Raw genomic sequence first — 13,774 nt, 5'->3', positions numbered from 1 at the left:
TACATGTCCAATTGAAAAACTTGTAAATTCTCTGGAAAAATATACAGCTCTTTTGCTCTGTATGGATCAGCATTACCTGAAAATACCACAGCTTCTGTATGTGCAAGAAACACTAGTATCAAATGGAACAGCCCTGTTCAATAAGCAGCATTTTGTTTCAGTCTCTCCTTCAGATTCCTCATCGAGATGGTGCACTGCTGCCTCCAGTGGTCACAGATAAAAATATTTAGCACTTAGATTACTGACTCAAATGATGGAAACAAGTTTTTTAAAAAAGTGACAAGGTAGGAATTCATCTTTGGTTACTAAGCAGATGTTATGGTGTTAGCCATCCATTGTATTCTACTCCCAAAATTAATGTTGCCAAATTATTGGCCACAGACTGTATTCCCCTGGCAAAGTTCTTTTCTAATAACTACAATGAATAGCTGACATCATAGGTGTTTTTGCCTCTGTTGACCAAAAATGATTTTCTACCCCAGTTTCTGTAATTTTAGAGTTAAGAGATGAACTAAACATGTTTTTCACATAGTTAAGTCAGTTTGATGTGAACTGTGGCAACAAGGTAGCTGAAGAAATATGCACCACTGAACCCTTGTAAAATTGCATTTCCATCAGGTGACTGCAACTCCAGTTACTAGTTACATACTTCCAAACCAAAAAAGAGTCATTTACTCCGACTCTCTGTCTTCTATGTGTTAACAAGTCTTCAATCCATGTTTGATACATACTTGCCCCAATACTGTAGTCTTATCTTATGAATTAGTCTTTTATGTGACAATACCTTCTAGAAATCCAAAAGTACTACATCTACGGTTCCCCCTCTATCAACTTTGCTTGATATATACACCCATTTGTCAAACATGATTTCCTTTTCATAAAACCACGTTGACCAATAAAATTGAACTTAGATGCTGATACTCAGCAGCACTGAAACACATTAGGACTCCAGTCATAATAAGCAGAGACATAACACTGATGTTGCAGAAAGTTTTAAATTGTAGTGTTTTATCTGTATTGGCAAGGCATTTTTCAAAAGTGGTTGAGCATTTTCAAGGAGCTTTGATGTCCACTAAGTTTGGTTTGTTCACATTTTGCTTATCAGCCTTAAAAGTAACATCATTAATGAAAATGCCACTAATATTTTTGGTCAGCACTAAGTCCCTCAGCTCAGCCATCAGATGATTCCACACACCCACCACTCTGTCTATAAAAAACTTACCTCTGACATCCCCCCTATGCTTTCCTCCAATCACCTTAAAATTATGCCCCCTTATGTTAGCCATTTTCGCTCTGGGAAAGAGTCTCTGACTGTCCACGCGATCTATGCCTCTTATTATCTTGTACATTTCTATCAAGTCACCTCTCATCCTCCTTTGCTCCAAAGAGAAAAGCCCTAGCTCACTTAACCTTTCCTCATAAGACATGCTCTCCAATCCAGGCAGCATCCTGGTAAATCTCCTCTGCATCCTCTCTAACGCTTCCACATCCTTCCTATAATGAGGCGACCAGAACTGAACACAATACTCCAAGTGTAGTCTAACCAGAGTTTTATAGAGCTGTAACATAACCTCACGGCTCTTGAACTCAATACCCCGACTAATGAAGGCCAACACTCCATACGTCTTCTTAACAACCCTATCAACCTGCATGGCAACCTTGAGGGATCTATGGATGTGGACTCTAAGATCCCTCTGTTCCTCCACACTGCTAAGACTCCTGCTATTAACCTTGTATTCGGCCTTCAAATTCAATTTTTTAAAGTGTATCACTTTACACTTTTCTGGATTGAACTCTCATCTGCCACTTCTCAGCCCAGATCTGCATCTTATGAATGTCCTCTTGTAACCTACAGCAACCTTCTACACTATCCACACCACCACCAACCTTCGTGTCATCTGCAAACTTACTAAGCCACCCTTCCGCATCCTCATCCAAGTCATTTATAAAAATCACAAACAGCAGGGGTCCCAGAACAGATCCTTGCGGAACACCACTGCTCACCAACCTCCAGGCAGAATACTCTCCATCTACAACCACCAGCAGTCTTCTATGGGTGAGCCAATTCTAAATTCACACAGACAAGCTTCCCTGGATCCCATGCCTCCTGACTTTCTGAATGAGCCTTCCATGAGGAACCTTATCAAATGCCTTACTAAAATCCATGTACACCACATCCACTGCTCTACCTTCATCAATGTGATTTGTCATATCCTCAATGTTATTTAAAATATATCCTCAGGTAATGTTATTTTTATTTGTGCAATCAGTGTGATGTATCTTCAGAGTCAAGTTTCCTGAAGCACTTAAAATTTTGGAAAGAAAAAATCTGTATGCATCACCATATTTTGTGTTTATATTATGTGGAGACTCTAATGTTGCATTCATTTGTGGAATTTCCCTATTGGTATGACCAACCTTGTACAATCTTACCGGACACTTCTCTACAGATATGATTGAAATCTTTCAATAACAGCTGTATATGAGGTCTACTGGAGTTGCAGGGAAGAGTGACTATGATGCACTGAGCTCTAACCATGTTCCCTTGTGAAATGAATATTAATGGCTGCTCTATGCATGGTCTTTGGGTTCTACACTGGTCAATCTCCAAGACAAGGCATGGAACCCATGGAGTGGCACCTTCAGGAGAACCTACAGGCGATTAGATTACTCCTATAGCAAGTCCAGAGACCCTCTCTTCTACGTTGCCTGCCATGATCATTATCCTTTCACAGCTGCTCTATATCTGCCTCTTTCTGTTAGAGGATGTCAGACAAGGACTGAGTCCTCCTGTTAGCTAGCTTTTGCAGGAGGCTAACTGGACTGTCTGAGTCATGCAAGTTCTTCTCATGGTCAACCATGTTTTGCACATTCAGAGTGGTAGCCTTTCGAAGAAAAGGGGTACGGTATCTGAAACTGTCTAAGGTGTAATGAGTACAGGCCATCACTCTGCATACTCTGGGGCTGGGGGTGGTGGATAGGATTTCAAATACAAGCTGTTCCATCCCTCCTGTCCCTGGCTCTCCGGTGACACTGGTCAATCCCCATGACAAGGCATGGAACTTGTGGAGTGGGTTCCTTAGGAGAACCTATAGGTAATTATTTTAGTCCATACCTTGTACATTCAGACCAGCTTGGTTATGCAGCACATCCAGTGGGACCATCACAGAAGAACCCATGGTATGTGTGGAAATAACAGTGAACCACAGCCAAAGTCTCTGTGAAGCAAATCGCCAAAAAGGTTGAGAGCAATAATGTTATAATAGTGGGGGATTCTACCTTTCCCAATATTGACTGGAATTGCCTTAGTGCAAGGGGCTTAGATGGGGTGGAATTTGTTAAGTGCATCCAAGAGAGATTCTTGAGGCAAAATATAGATAGTCCCACTAGAGAAAGGGCAGTACTCTATCTTATGAAACTGGACAGGTGCTGGAAGTGTCAGTGGGGGAAATACTGGGGAACAGTGAACGTAATTCTGTAAGTTTCAAGGTGGTTATTTAAAGTGATAAGGTTGGTCCTCAAGTTAAGGTTATAAAGTAGGGGAAGAAAGTAGACTGGGAGCAGATGCTTGAGGATAAAATGACATCTGACTTGTTGGTTTCTTTTAAAAGAGAATTAGTAAGAGTTCAGGAATAGCATGTTCCAGTAAGGGTGAAAGGCCAAGATGGCAAGATTAGGAAACCTTAGATGACAAAGCATACTTAAGATTTGGTCAGGAAAAAAAGGAAGCATATGTCAGGTATAGGCAACTGGAATCAAGTGAGTCTCTTGAGGAATATAGAGCATGTATAAGAGAACAAGAACAAAATAGAGGGCAAAAAGAGATCATGAAATATGCTTGACAAGTAAGATTAAGGAGAACCCAAGACATTCTATATCAGGAGCAAAAGGATAGTCAGGGAAAGAGTGGGTCCCCTATGTGCGGAGCCAGGGGATGTGGTCAAGGTCATAAATAGAATTGAAACAGAGATATCTAAATGTGATATTAGAGCATTGCAGTCTGAATTGCTGTACCCCATAAGCTACATAGCATGCCTCCAGAATTTTATGCAATACATTGCAGAAATTTGAGCACAGTGTGTGGGTTGCCCTTTAAAGCATGCCATTTCAATGAATGTAGCACCTTGAGGGTTTGCTTTTGTTGTGACTATTGACTGATTCAAGTTAGAGCAATGTGGCCTAATTTTTCCAGGTATATGTCTCATCAAGTAGTGTACAAAGACTGATGACATAGTGCTTATGTACCATATGGAAAATGAGTCATTTGCACATGTGCAAATTACGAGAAACACTCTATCTAACTTCCAGAGCAGAGCAGTTCAGACTGCAAAACTCTATTATCAGACTTAGATGTCTCTGTTTCAACTTCTTCCATGAAAAAAAAACTTAAACTGAAAAGAAAGCTACAAATTATTCACTCTTCCATCTTGTATCATTTTTTCATAATGAAACCCAGATTCAAAGGCCAGTATAGTAGGAGATTCAGAAACTTCAGGTAACCTCCCACTTTGGTGTTAAGTCAAATCATAGTTCATTTTATCCATGGAAAAATAAAGTGAGCGAAGAGATTCCTGTTCTAAATGTTTGCAATGCAGGGAAAACCACTCTAAAAATAATGCGAAGGATGGCCTTTAAAGACTCTTCACTGCTATCAACTGCACATCTTCAGTCTCTGCAGCACCATCACAGTTTTAATTTGCTGCAAACATTTGGCTTTCTGGGCCAAGGTCCCCATTATTGATAGGTCCAATAATCAAAATCTTACATCTTCTTGGCCTCCAATCAAGAACTCAGGCATTGATATCAATAAGTCCTCTCTAATTTTTTATCCAACTCCTTGTGAATAGAACCTATAACTAGAATACTAACAGAATGAGTATCTCAGCCAAAATCATACCTATTACTCTAAAAGGCCATTACAAGGATGCAGTGGTGTAGGGAGGTCATTTTACTGGCATCAGAAAAAATGAGCACGAAAAATACCTGATTGCTGTAAAATTTATAACTGTTTCAACAAAATTCTTTATTAGGGAATCGATTCCCCGCATAGTCTGGTCTACATGTGAAATTAGCCTCACATTGTCAAACTAATTTATTCTCAGCATTACTTGAAGGCTTTGAATTGTAAAACCAATTTATATCAAGAAGGTTCAACACCACTTTCTTCCAACAGCTGGAGGTGTGTACTTAATGTGATGCTTCCCTGAGCAAGTAAAATAAAAAGCAAATCAGAACATTTGATCATGTTCAATGTGCTATCTAAATATAAGTCTTAATGATTCTGCTGATATCTGGAAATATTTATGCAATGCTAACAAATGAAATAATTCAGCAATTATTAACACTGTAAATAATACTGCAGGCACTAACATGTTTACAAACCTGACAAACTTCAAAGTCAAAGTTGAGTTTATTGTCATATGCACAAGTACATGTATGCGTAGGTGCAATGAAAAACTTGCAGCAGCATCACAGGCACATTGCATCATATAAGCAGCATTCATAAGAAAAACATAAATTAAACAAACGTAAGATGTATAGAGCATACTTAGAATATTTTTTCATTTTCTTCTTTGCTGTTGAGAGCAGTTTGTAAACCAGCACATAACCCAGAAGACCTTATATTTAATAAGCTCTGCATTTGCTCTGAAATCAACAACGGACATTTGAGACAATCTCAGAATAACAGGAGACTGAATTAGAAGCCACCTTCTCTAAAGTACCATTTATCTAAATCCAGCTTGTGAGTGTGAAGTGCAGTAATGACTAGGGACTGAAGCTGGGGGAAAAAATGTTCTTTTGTGTTTTAAGGTGCTAGCTGTGGCACTCTTATTTCTCAGTTAGAATGGAATGGTTTAAAGTCCCATTTCAGGATTAAGTTACTTCATCTGGATCAACTTTTAAGTGCATTACTATGGAAAGCTGCACTCTCATGAATACCCTATTTTTGACTGAGATGTAAAACCAGGCCTGATAAGGCGAATTTATGAAGTAATAAGTTTAGTTTTTCCTTCAACCAGCAGCTAACAATAATTTTATGTCATTGCTTGTGATGGAACCTTGTGATGTGAACATTAACTGTCCTGTTTGCCCATAACAACAGTGACACTTCTTCAAAAGTAATTCATTGGCTGTGAAGCAGGTTGAGATGATAAAGGAGCGAGTTGTTTCTTTCAATTCCACTGTAGACACTGTATTTATCCACTCAGGGTAACATTTCTAAGAATGCATTTTTATAGATTCACCACTGTTCATTAGTATTAATCAAACCAGTTATTTTGAAAATACAGAAGAAAGAATAAATTTGAGAAAAATAGGTTACTATATTTGTTAGGCTAGTTAATGAAAAATAAGGATACTTGGTCAGTATGATTAACCTGACCAACCCACGAGTAGGAAAATTGAGTAGCTAAGAATTTATTGTTTGTTTAAGATTGAGTAGCATTTGGTATTCTGAGGGCCAGGCAAACCTGCATTTGTGAGGCTAACATTTGCACAAAAACAGGCAAAAAATTAACTAATTATACAAATTAACTATGGAAGCCTGTTGGCAATGATTAATGTCAATGATGTAGAAATGAGGTGGAGGGGTGTTCTCCCCATACACATTCGCTATTGATAGTAAGCTTTAGGTAACCTGACCAATTGTCATTAAGGAGACTAAGGAGTCTGCTCACAAAACAGCTTTTTTTTGCTCAGTGCTCCCCCCTCCCACCCCACTTTTGCAGTACATTTTATTTCTAATTCAGTTTCATTGTGGAGTAGCTGGGTAGCATCCAGTCTTTAATGCTAGCCAGAGCTGCCTATTCAGTCTCCCTGACTCTAAACCTAAATACATTTAGCATTGTCATGGAAACGGACAAAGGTAAAATTAGTGTAGCGGTTAGCGCGACGCTATTACAGCGCCAGCGATCGGGGTTTGATTCCCGTCGCTGTCTGTAAGGAGTTTGTACATTCTCCCGTGTCTGCGTGGGTTTCCTCCGGGTGCTCCGGTTTCCTCCCACATTCCAAAGACATATGGGTAGGTTAATTTGGGTTTAAAATGGGCGGCGCCGACTCATTGGGCCGGAAGGGCCTGTTACCACACTGTAAATTAAAATGTAAAAAAATGTAATTTAAAAAAGTTTTTAAACTGAGGGATGGCAAATTTTAACAGACGGAGAAGTGATTTAGCAAAAGTGGATTGGAAGTAACCACTGGATGGTAAATCAATGTCAGACGAATGAGAGGTATGTAAGAAAGAGATTTAAAAGTTTCAGGATAAATACATCTCCAGAAACTGCCAAATTTAGAACCCCCGGGAAGACAAGGTACATAAAGGATGAAATAAGGCAAAAAAAAGAAACTTATGCCAGACACCAAGAGCTTAATACTGTAGAAAGTTGAAGAAGAAAAAATTCAAAAGTATAGGGATGAAACTAAAAGGGGAATGAGGAACAAGAGAAGCATGATAAAATTCTGCCAAGTAAAATCAAAGAAAACCCAAGTGTGTTTTAAATACATAAAGATCAGGAGGGTAATTAAGATTAGGACTCGTTAGGGTGGAGGCAGAGAATGTGGGCAAGTACATGATAACATAATTAATGAGGAGTCTGTGAACTGTGGGCTGGGATAACGAGAGTATGATTTTAAGGAATTTGGGCCTTCAAAAGTGAGCAGGCCAGAATAAAAGTATTTTGCTCTGAATAAAATATATCCTGGAATGTTAAAAGAAGTAAGGAAGTAATCTTCAAAGAATCTGATAGTAATGATGCCAGAAATCTGCTATATAATTTTGTACTGTTTGGAAAGGAGATACCAACACCTATTATTTTAATTTTGATAGTCAAATTATTGGAATCAATTCTGGAAAACAATATAAACCCTAATTTGGAGAAGAACTGATTAACATAGGCAATCAGAAAGGATTTGTTAAGGAAAGGCGTGTGTCTGACTAACAATTGAATTTTCTCAGGAGAAAACAAAGAGGGTGGATGAGGGCAGTGTGTTTTATGCACTCTATGTGGATTTTAGCAAGGCTCTTGACAAGATTACACATAGCTGGCTGGTTAGGCCCATGAGATCTAAGAGAGAGTGGCAGATTGGATCTAAAATTGGCTCAGCGGTTGGCAGTGATTTTTCAGCCGGAAGACTTGTTTCCACCGAGGTTGCACGTAGCTCAGTGAAAACTCTGATAATCCAGTGCCCTTGGGAATTTGGTGTTGCTAAACTGGCAGATTCTTGAGACTATTGGATGTTACTCCTATTAGTACCCAGCACGATATATTACACTTACTTTATACTTTTTCTTATACAAATTGCACAGTAGTAAATTTTCCAGTGAACATGGTGAGTAGAAAGGGAGTGGGAATTAGAACCTGATGAGCTTCAGCTTGTAGGTTTTGGTTTATATGCTTCAGTTTGAAGAAGAGTTCTAAAGACCAAAGACCCTCTGGGAGAGAAAAAAAATCACCCATCTGTCTTATAAGGATGACCATTTATTTTTACCATTTGTTCTCACAAGAGAAAACATCCTCTGCTTATATACCCTGACATTTCCCCTCAGGACCTTACATTTCACTCAAGTCTTTTTACACTCTTCTAAACTCCAGCATATACAAGGCTGGCCTACCCAACCTTTCCTCATAACACACCCCAAGTACTGGTCTAGGAACCTCCTCTGAAACAAGGGGACTATCATCATACACAATACTCTAGATGTGGTCTCACCAATGCCCTTTGTAACAAAAGAATAATGTCCCTAATACTGTATTAATTTCCCACCAAAAAATGCTAACATTCTGTTAGCCCTCGTAATTACTTGGAGTGCCTGCTAACTAACTTTTGTGAATCATACATTATGACAGCCAGATGCCTTTGCATCTCAGAGCCCTACAATCTCTCTACCATTTAGATAATATGATTCCTTTATACTTTCTTGCCAAAATGTACAAATTCACATTCTCCCAAATTATATTCTATTTGCCAGATCTTTGCCCACTCACTTTATACAATAAATGGGAAGATACTGAGAGGTGTGAAGAAACAAAGCAATGTATGTCCACAGATATTTAAAAGGGCACAAGACAGATTGATAATGTGGTACAAAAGGCAATAAAGGATCTTTTTCTCATCAAGTGAGGCACAGAACATTAGATCCATGGAGGTTATGCTAAGAACTGTTAACAATTCTACTTAGGACGCAACTTCACTTCCACGTATAAGGATGTTGTAAGTACTGGAAAATGTTAGTTATGAGGAAGAATTCAATAGTTTGAGGTTTTATTTTGGAACAGAGACACTAATGGGAGACTTAACGGAGGTGTATAGAATTATGAGGTGCCTGAAGAGATTAAATAGGGAAGACTTAACTCCCTGAGCAGATGCTGGACCTCCAATTTCTGGATTACTTCCAGTACAATGTGCTTCTGTGTATAGGAATAAGAAGTAGGTCAGATGAATGCATGGCTAAGGAGATAGTGCAGGAGTGAGGGGTTTTGATTTTTGGATCATTGATAATGTTTCTGAGGTAGGTGGAACCTGTGCAAGCAAGACAGGATGCACCTGAACCAGATCAGGTCTAATATCTTTCCTGGGTGGTTTGCTCATGCTGTTAAGAAGGTCTTAACTTAGCAAGGGGATGGGACATAAAACAGATCTACAACTAGGGGTGAGGTTCAGTCTAGTATACAAGAAAAACTAGGTCAGTCCAGTGGGCAGAGCAGATATGGGCATGATAAAAGACATGGAAGGCTAAATAGCATCTGTTTTAATGCAAGGAGCCCGAGTGGTAAGGCAAATGAACTTACAGTGCTATTCAGCACATGTGAATAAAATATTATTGCAATCACCAAGATATGGTTGAGAGAAGGGCAGGACTGGTCATTCAAAGTTCCAGGGAAACAAAGTTTCAGGCGTGACAGGAGGGATGCAAAGAAGGGGGCATTACATTATTGATCAAGCAGAGCATCATGGCTGTAATGAAGGAAGCAGGCTCTTTAAATTAAGGCATATGGGCAGAGCTCAGAAATAAAAAAAGGGCAATCATTTTGCTGGGATTATACTACAGGTCTCCAAACAGTCAGAAGGAAATAGAAAGGCAGATATGCAGGCAAATCACAGAGAGGTGCAAGAAGAATCGGATTGTAGTAATGGGGGACTTCAACTTCTCCAATATTAACTGGATCACCTTAATGTAAAAGGATTAGATGGGGAGCAAATTTAAATGTGCATCCAGGAGAGCTTCATGTGCCAGTACTGAGATAGTCCTACCAGTGATGGGGCCGTGCTAGACCAAATCCTAGGAAATGAAGCCAGGCAAATGGATGAAGAGTCAGTGGCAAGCACTTTGGGGACAGTGACTATAATTTAGTAGGGTTTAAAGTAGTTATGGAAAGGGATAAGGATGGTATAGAAATTAAGTGTCTGAATGGGGGAAGGTTAACTACAATATCATTACAGTAAAAATCTGAAAATCCAATATCTGACCATTCAGAAACCCCTATGGTTTAGCATCTGGCTCACCAAGTGATGTTTGCACTTTCCATTCATCCAGACCTTGGTTCCTGAACTCCCTTTCACTCACCAGGTCCCCAGTTCCTGTGCTCCCAGATCCCTCACTGGTCCCCACGCTCCTTGACCACTCACTGGGACCCTGGTTCCTCTACTCCCCAACCACTCACTGGAACCCCACTTCCAGCACTAGCTCTAAACTCACCTGTTTCTGTTGACTGCCCTCCCTTGAAACTTACTGGGCTTCACTGCAATGTTACTGTGTAACATCTTTTAAAAAAGTGAACTAGATGTGTATTGGAATATTAGTAAAATAACATCCAATAGTTCAGAAAATCTGCTGGTCCAGCAACACCAAAGTCCTGAGTGTGCTTAATTAATGGAGTTTCACTCTAGACATGACCTGGCAAATGTAGAATGGGAGCAGCTACGTACAGGTGTATGTATATTTAGGAAGTGGGAATCTTTTAAAAGTGAAATAGTGAGAGTTTGGGGCCAACGTGTTCCCACAAGAGTAAAGGGAAAGATGGCAAGTCCAGGGAACCCAGGATGCCAAGGGATATCAAAGGTTTGATAAAGAAAAATTAGGAAGCATATGGCAGGCATAAAGCACTGCAAATGGAGAAGGCTCTCAGGATATAGAGTGTAGGAGGGCAAAGGGAGGTCATGAAATATTACAGGCAGATAAGATTAAGGAAAATGCCAAGGTATTTTATATATTAAGAGCAAGAGAGTAACCTGGGAAAGAGTGGGGCCCCTTAGAGATCAAAAGGGCAATCTGTACGTGGAGCCAGACATCTTAAATTAATATTTTTCATCTGTAATCACCAAGGAGAGCAACGTTGTACATGGAGATTTCACTTGGGATGGTGTATTTCTACAGCACACTAAGATTAAAAAGGATGTATTTCATGCCTTAGCAGGCATAAATGTAGTTACATTTACAGGGCCTGATGAGATGTATCCCAGGTTGCTATGGGAAGCTGGGGCCCTGATGGAGATATTTAAATCTTTGTCAAGGTGCCAGATAACTGGAAGACTGCAAACGTGGTCCTTTTATTTAAGAAGGGCAGCAGGGAAAACCCAAGTAATTACAGGCTAGTTGGTCTAACATCAGTTGTTGGGAAATTGGGGTTCTGAAGGTTAGGATTAATCTGCACAGGGAAAGGCAGGGACTGATCAGGGATAATCAATATGGATTTGTTGGTGGGTGATACTGTCTGTCTAATTTATTTGAGTTTTTTGATAACTAAATACATGGATGAGAATAGTGGGGTTGATGTGATTTACATGGACTTCAATAAGGCCTTTGACAAGGTCCTCCATGGAATGCTGGAATCCAAGACAAGTTGGCAAATTAGAACCAAAATTGGCTTGGTAATAGGAAACAGAGGACGATACTGGATGGTTGCTTTTGTGATTGGAAACCGGTGACCAGCAGTGTATAAGAGTGATTGATGCTAGGACATTTGATGTTTGTTATATACATAATGACCTGGAAGTGAATGTAGGAAGTATAAGTAAGTTTGCTGATGACAGAAAAATTGGTGGTGTTGTTGATAGTGGAGAAGGTACTATTAGGCTACAGAATGATATTGATCAGCTGGTAAGCTGGGCAAGGCAATGGTAGATGGAATTTAATCCTGATAAGTGTGAGGTGATGCACTATGGTACATCAATTAAAGGTATGACAGATACCATGAATGGTAGGGCCCTGGCAGGTACTGAGGAACAAGGGGACCTTCATGTACAAGTCCAAATATCCCTGAAGCTGGCAGCACAGGTAGATACATTGGTGAAGAAGACATATGGGATGCTTGCCTTCATTAGCTGAAGCATAGAGTACAAGAGCAGGTAGGTCTTAGTACAACATTGTAAAACATCAGTTAGGCTGCATCTAGAATAATGTGTGCATTTCTAGTCACCACGCTGTAGGAAGGACTCTCCAGTGTGCAGAAGAGATTCACCACAATGTGATCCGGGATGGAATGTGTCAATTATGAGGAGAGACTGGATAAATTGGGTTTGTTTCCTTTGGAGAAGAGGAAGCTGAGGGAGCCCCTGATAGAAGGATACAAAATTATAAGAGGCATAGATAGGGCAGATTGGAAGCTACTTCCCCATGGCAGAGACGTTGGGCATAGGTTTAAGATGAGGAGTAAGAGGTTTAGGTGGGGATCTGAGGAAAAGTATTTTCACCCAGAGGGTGGTTGTAATCTGAAATGCACTGCCTAAGAAGGTGGTTGAACCAGGTTCTTCTCATAACATTCAAGAAGCATCTGGACAAGCACTTTAACAGGCAGGGCATTGTAAGCTACAGACCAAGTACTGAGAAATGGCATTTGTATAGATAGGGACTGAATGGTCAGCATGGACATGGTGGGGTAAAGGGTCTGTTTCTGTGCTGTATAACTATCATAGGGGAATCAAAACCAAAGGTTCTTCCATTTTAAAGAAATTGGTAGGATTAGAGGGGAGTTGAGAAAAAATATTTTCACCTAGTGATACAGGTCTGGAACTCGCTCTCTGACAGGGTGGTAGACGCAAAATCCACATCATGTATAAAAAGTACTTGGATGTGTAAGTGAAGCACCAGCACCTACAGGCACAATGCTAGAAGACAGGATGAAGTTGGATAATGCTTATTTAGCTGCCACCGTCGCTAGGGGCCACATAGAGACTTACACTACTGAAAGAGGGCCACAGTTTTCGGCAGCTGACATCCCCTGTACAAGTGAGCCGGAGATTGACGGCGGTTCAGGCTTCACACCCTCATTACTGAGGTGGGCACCGCTCGCCCAACGTGGGCTGAAAGTTGATCGCGGTCCCTTTTCATTGCAGCGGCACGTGACTCGCCTCCCTCCATCAGGGTCAAAGGTCACGCCCTGCCGTGACCTCAGCCACCCTCCCCAGTTGGCTTTCTTTCCTTCAAGAGCCCACGTTTACCACACACATCCCCCCTCCCCCGCTAAACGAGCTGCCCTTCCTTACCGAGAGGGCTGTACGCAAACTCCTCGGTGGGCGCACGAAATCGACGGCGCGCATGTGCATACATAGTGCGAGGTCTGTGACCTCGGCCAGAGGTAAACGCCAGCTGTTCGGCGGGCGGTTGGTTGGCTCCCGACGGCGGCCCTCCGCCGGCCGACGCGAGCGCTCATCTGAGACCCTTCCCCCCCCCCCCCCCCCGCAGCCGGCGCGCCTAATTCTCGCCGACCGTTAGTTTAAACGGCGCGCGCGGGGTGGGTCTACCGCGCGCACGAGCGCGCCGCTTCAGTTTAGTCGG

The 13,774-nt window shown here is 41.0% G+C and overlaps 1 protein-coding gene across 1 annotated transcript in view; it reads right to left on the bottom strand.

Moving 5' to 3' along the window:
• LOC127571751 (inner ear-specific collagen-like) overlaps positions 1–13,689 on the bottom strand; it is a 52,407-nt gene extending 38,718 nt beyond the window's left edge. Inside the window, exon 1 of the mRNA XM_052018424.1 lies at positions 13,483–13,689. The gene's annotated coding sequence lies outside the window, so the exon portion shown is untranslated. The remainder of the gene's footprint in view (positions 1–13,482) is intronic.
• Between the last annotated feature and the right edge of the window lie 85 nt (positions 13,690–13,774).

This window comes from Pristis pectinata, chromosome 6, assembly GCF_009764475.1.
Source record: "Pristis pectinata isolate sPriPec2 chromosome 6, sPriPec2.1.pri, whole genome shotgun sequence".
Taxonomy (NCBI): Eukaryota; Metazoa; Chordata; class Chondrichthyes; order Rhinopristiformes; family Pristidae; genus Pristis; species Pristis pectinata.
This window is presented reverse-complemented; position numbering and strand designations above follow the sequence as displayed.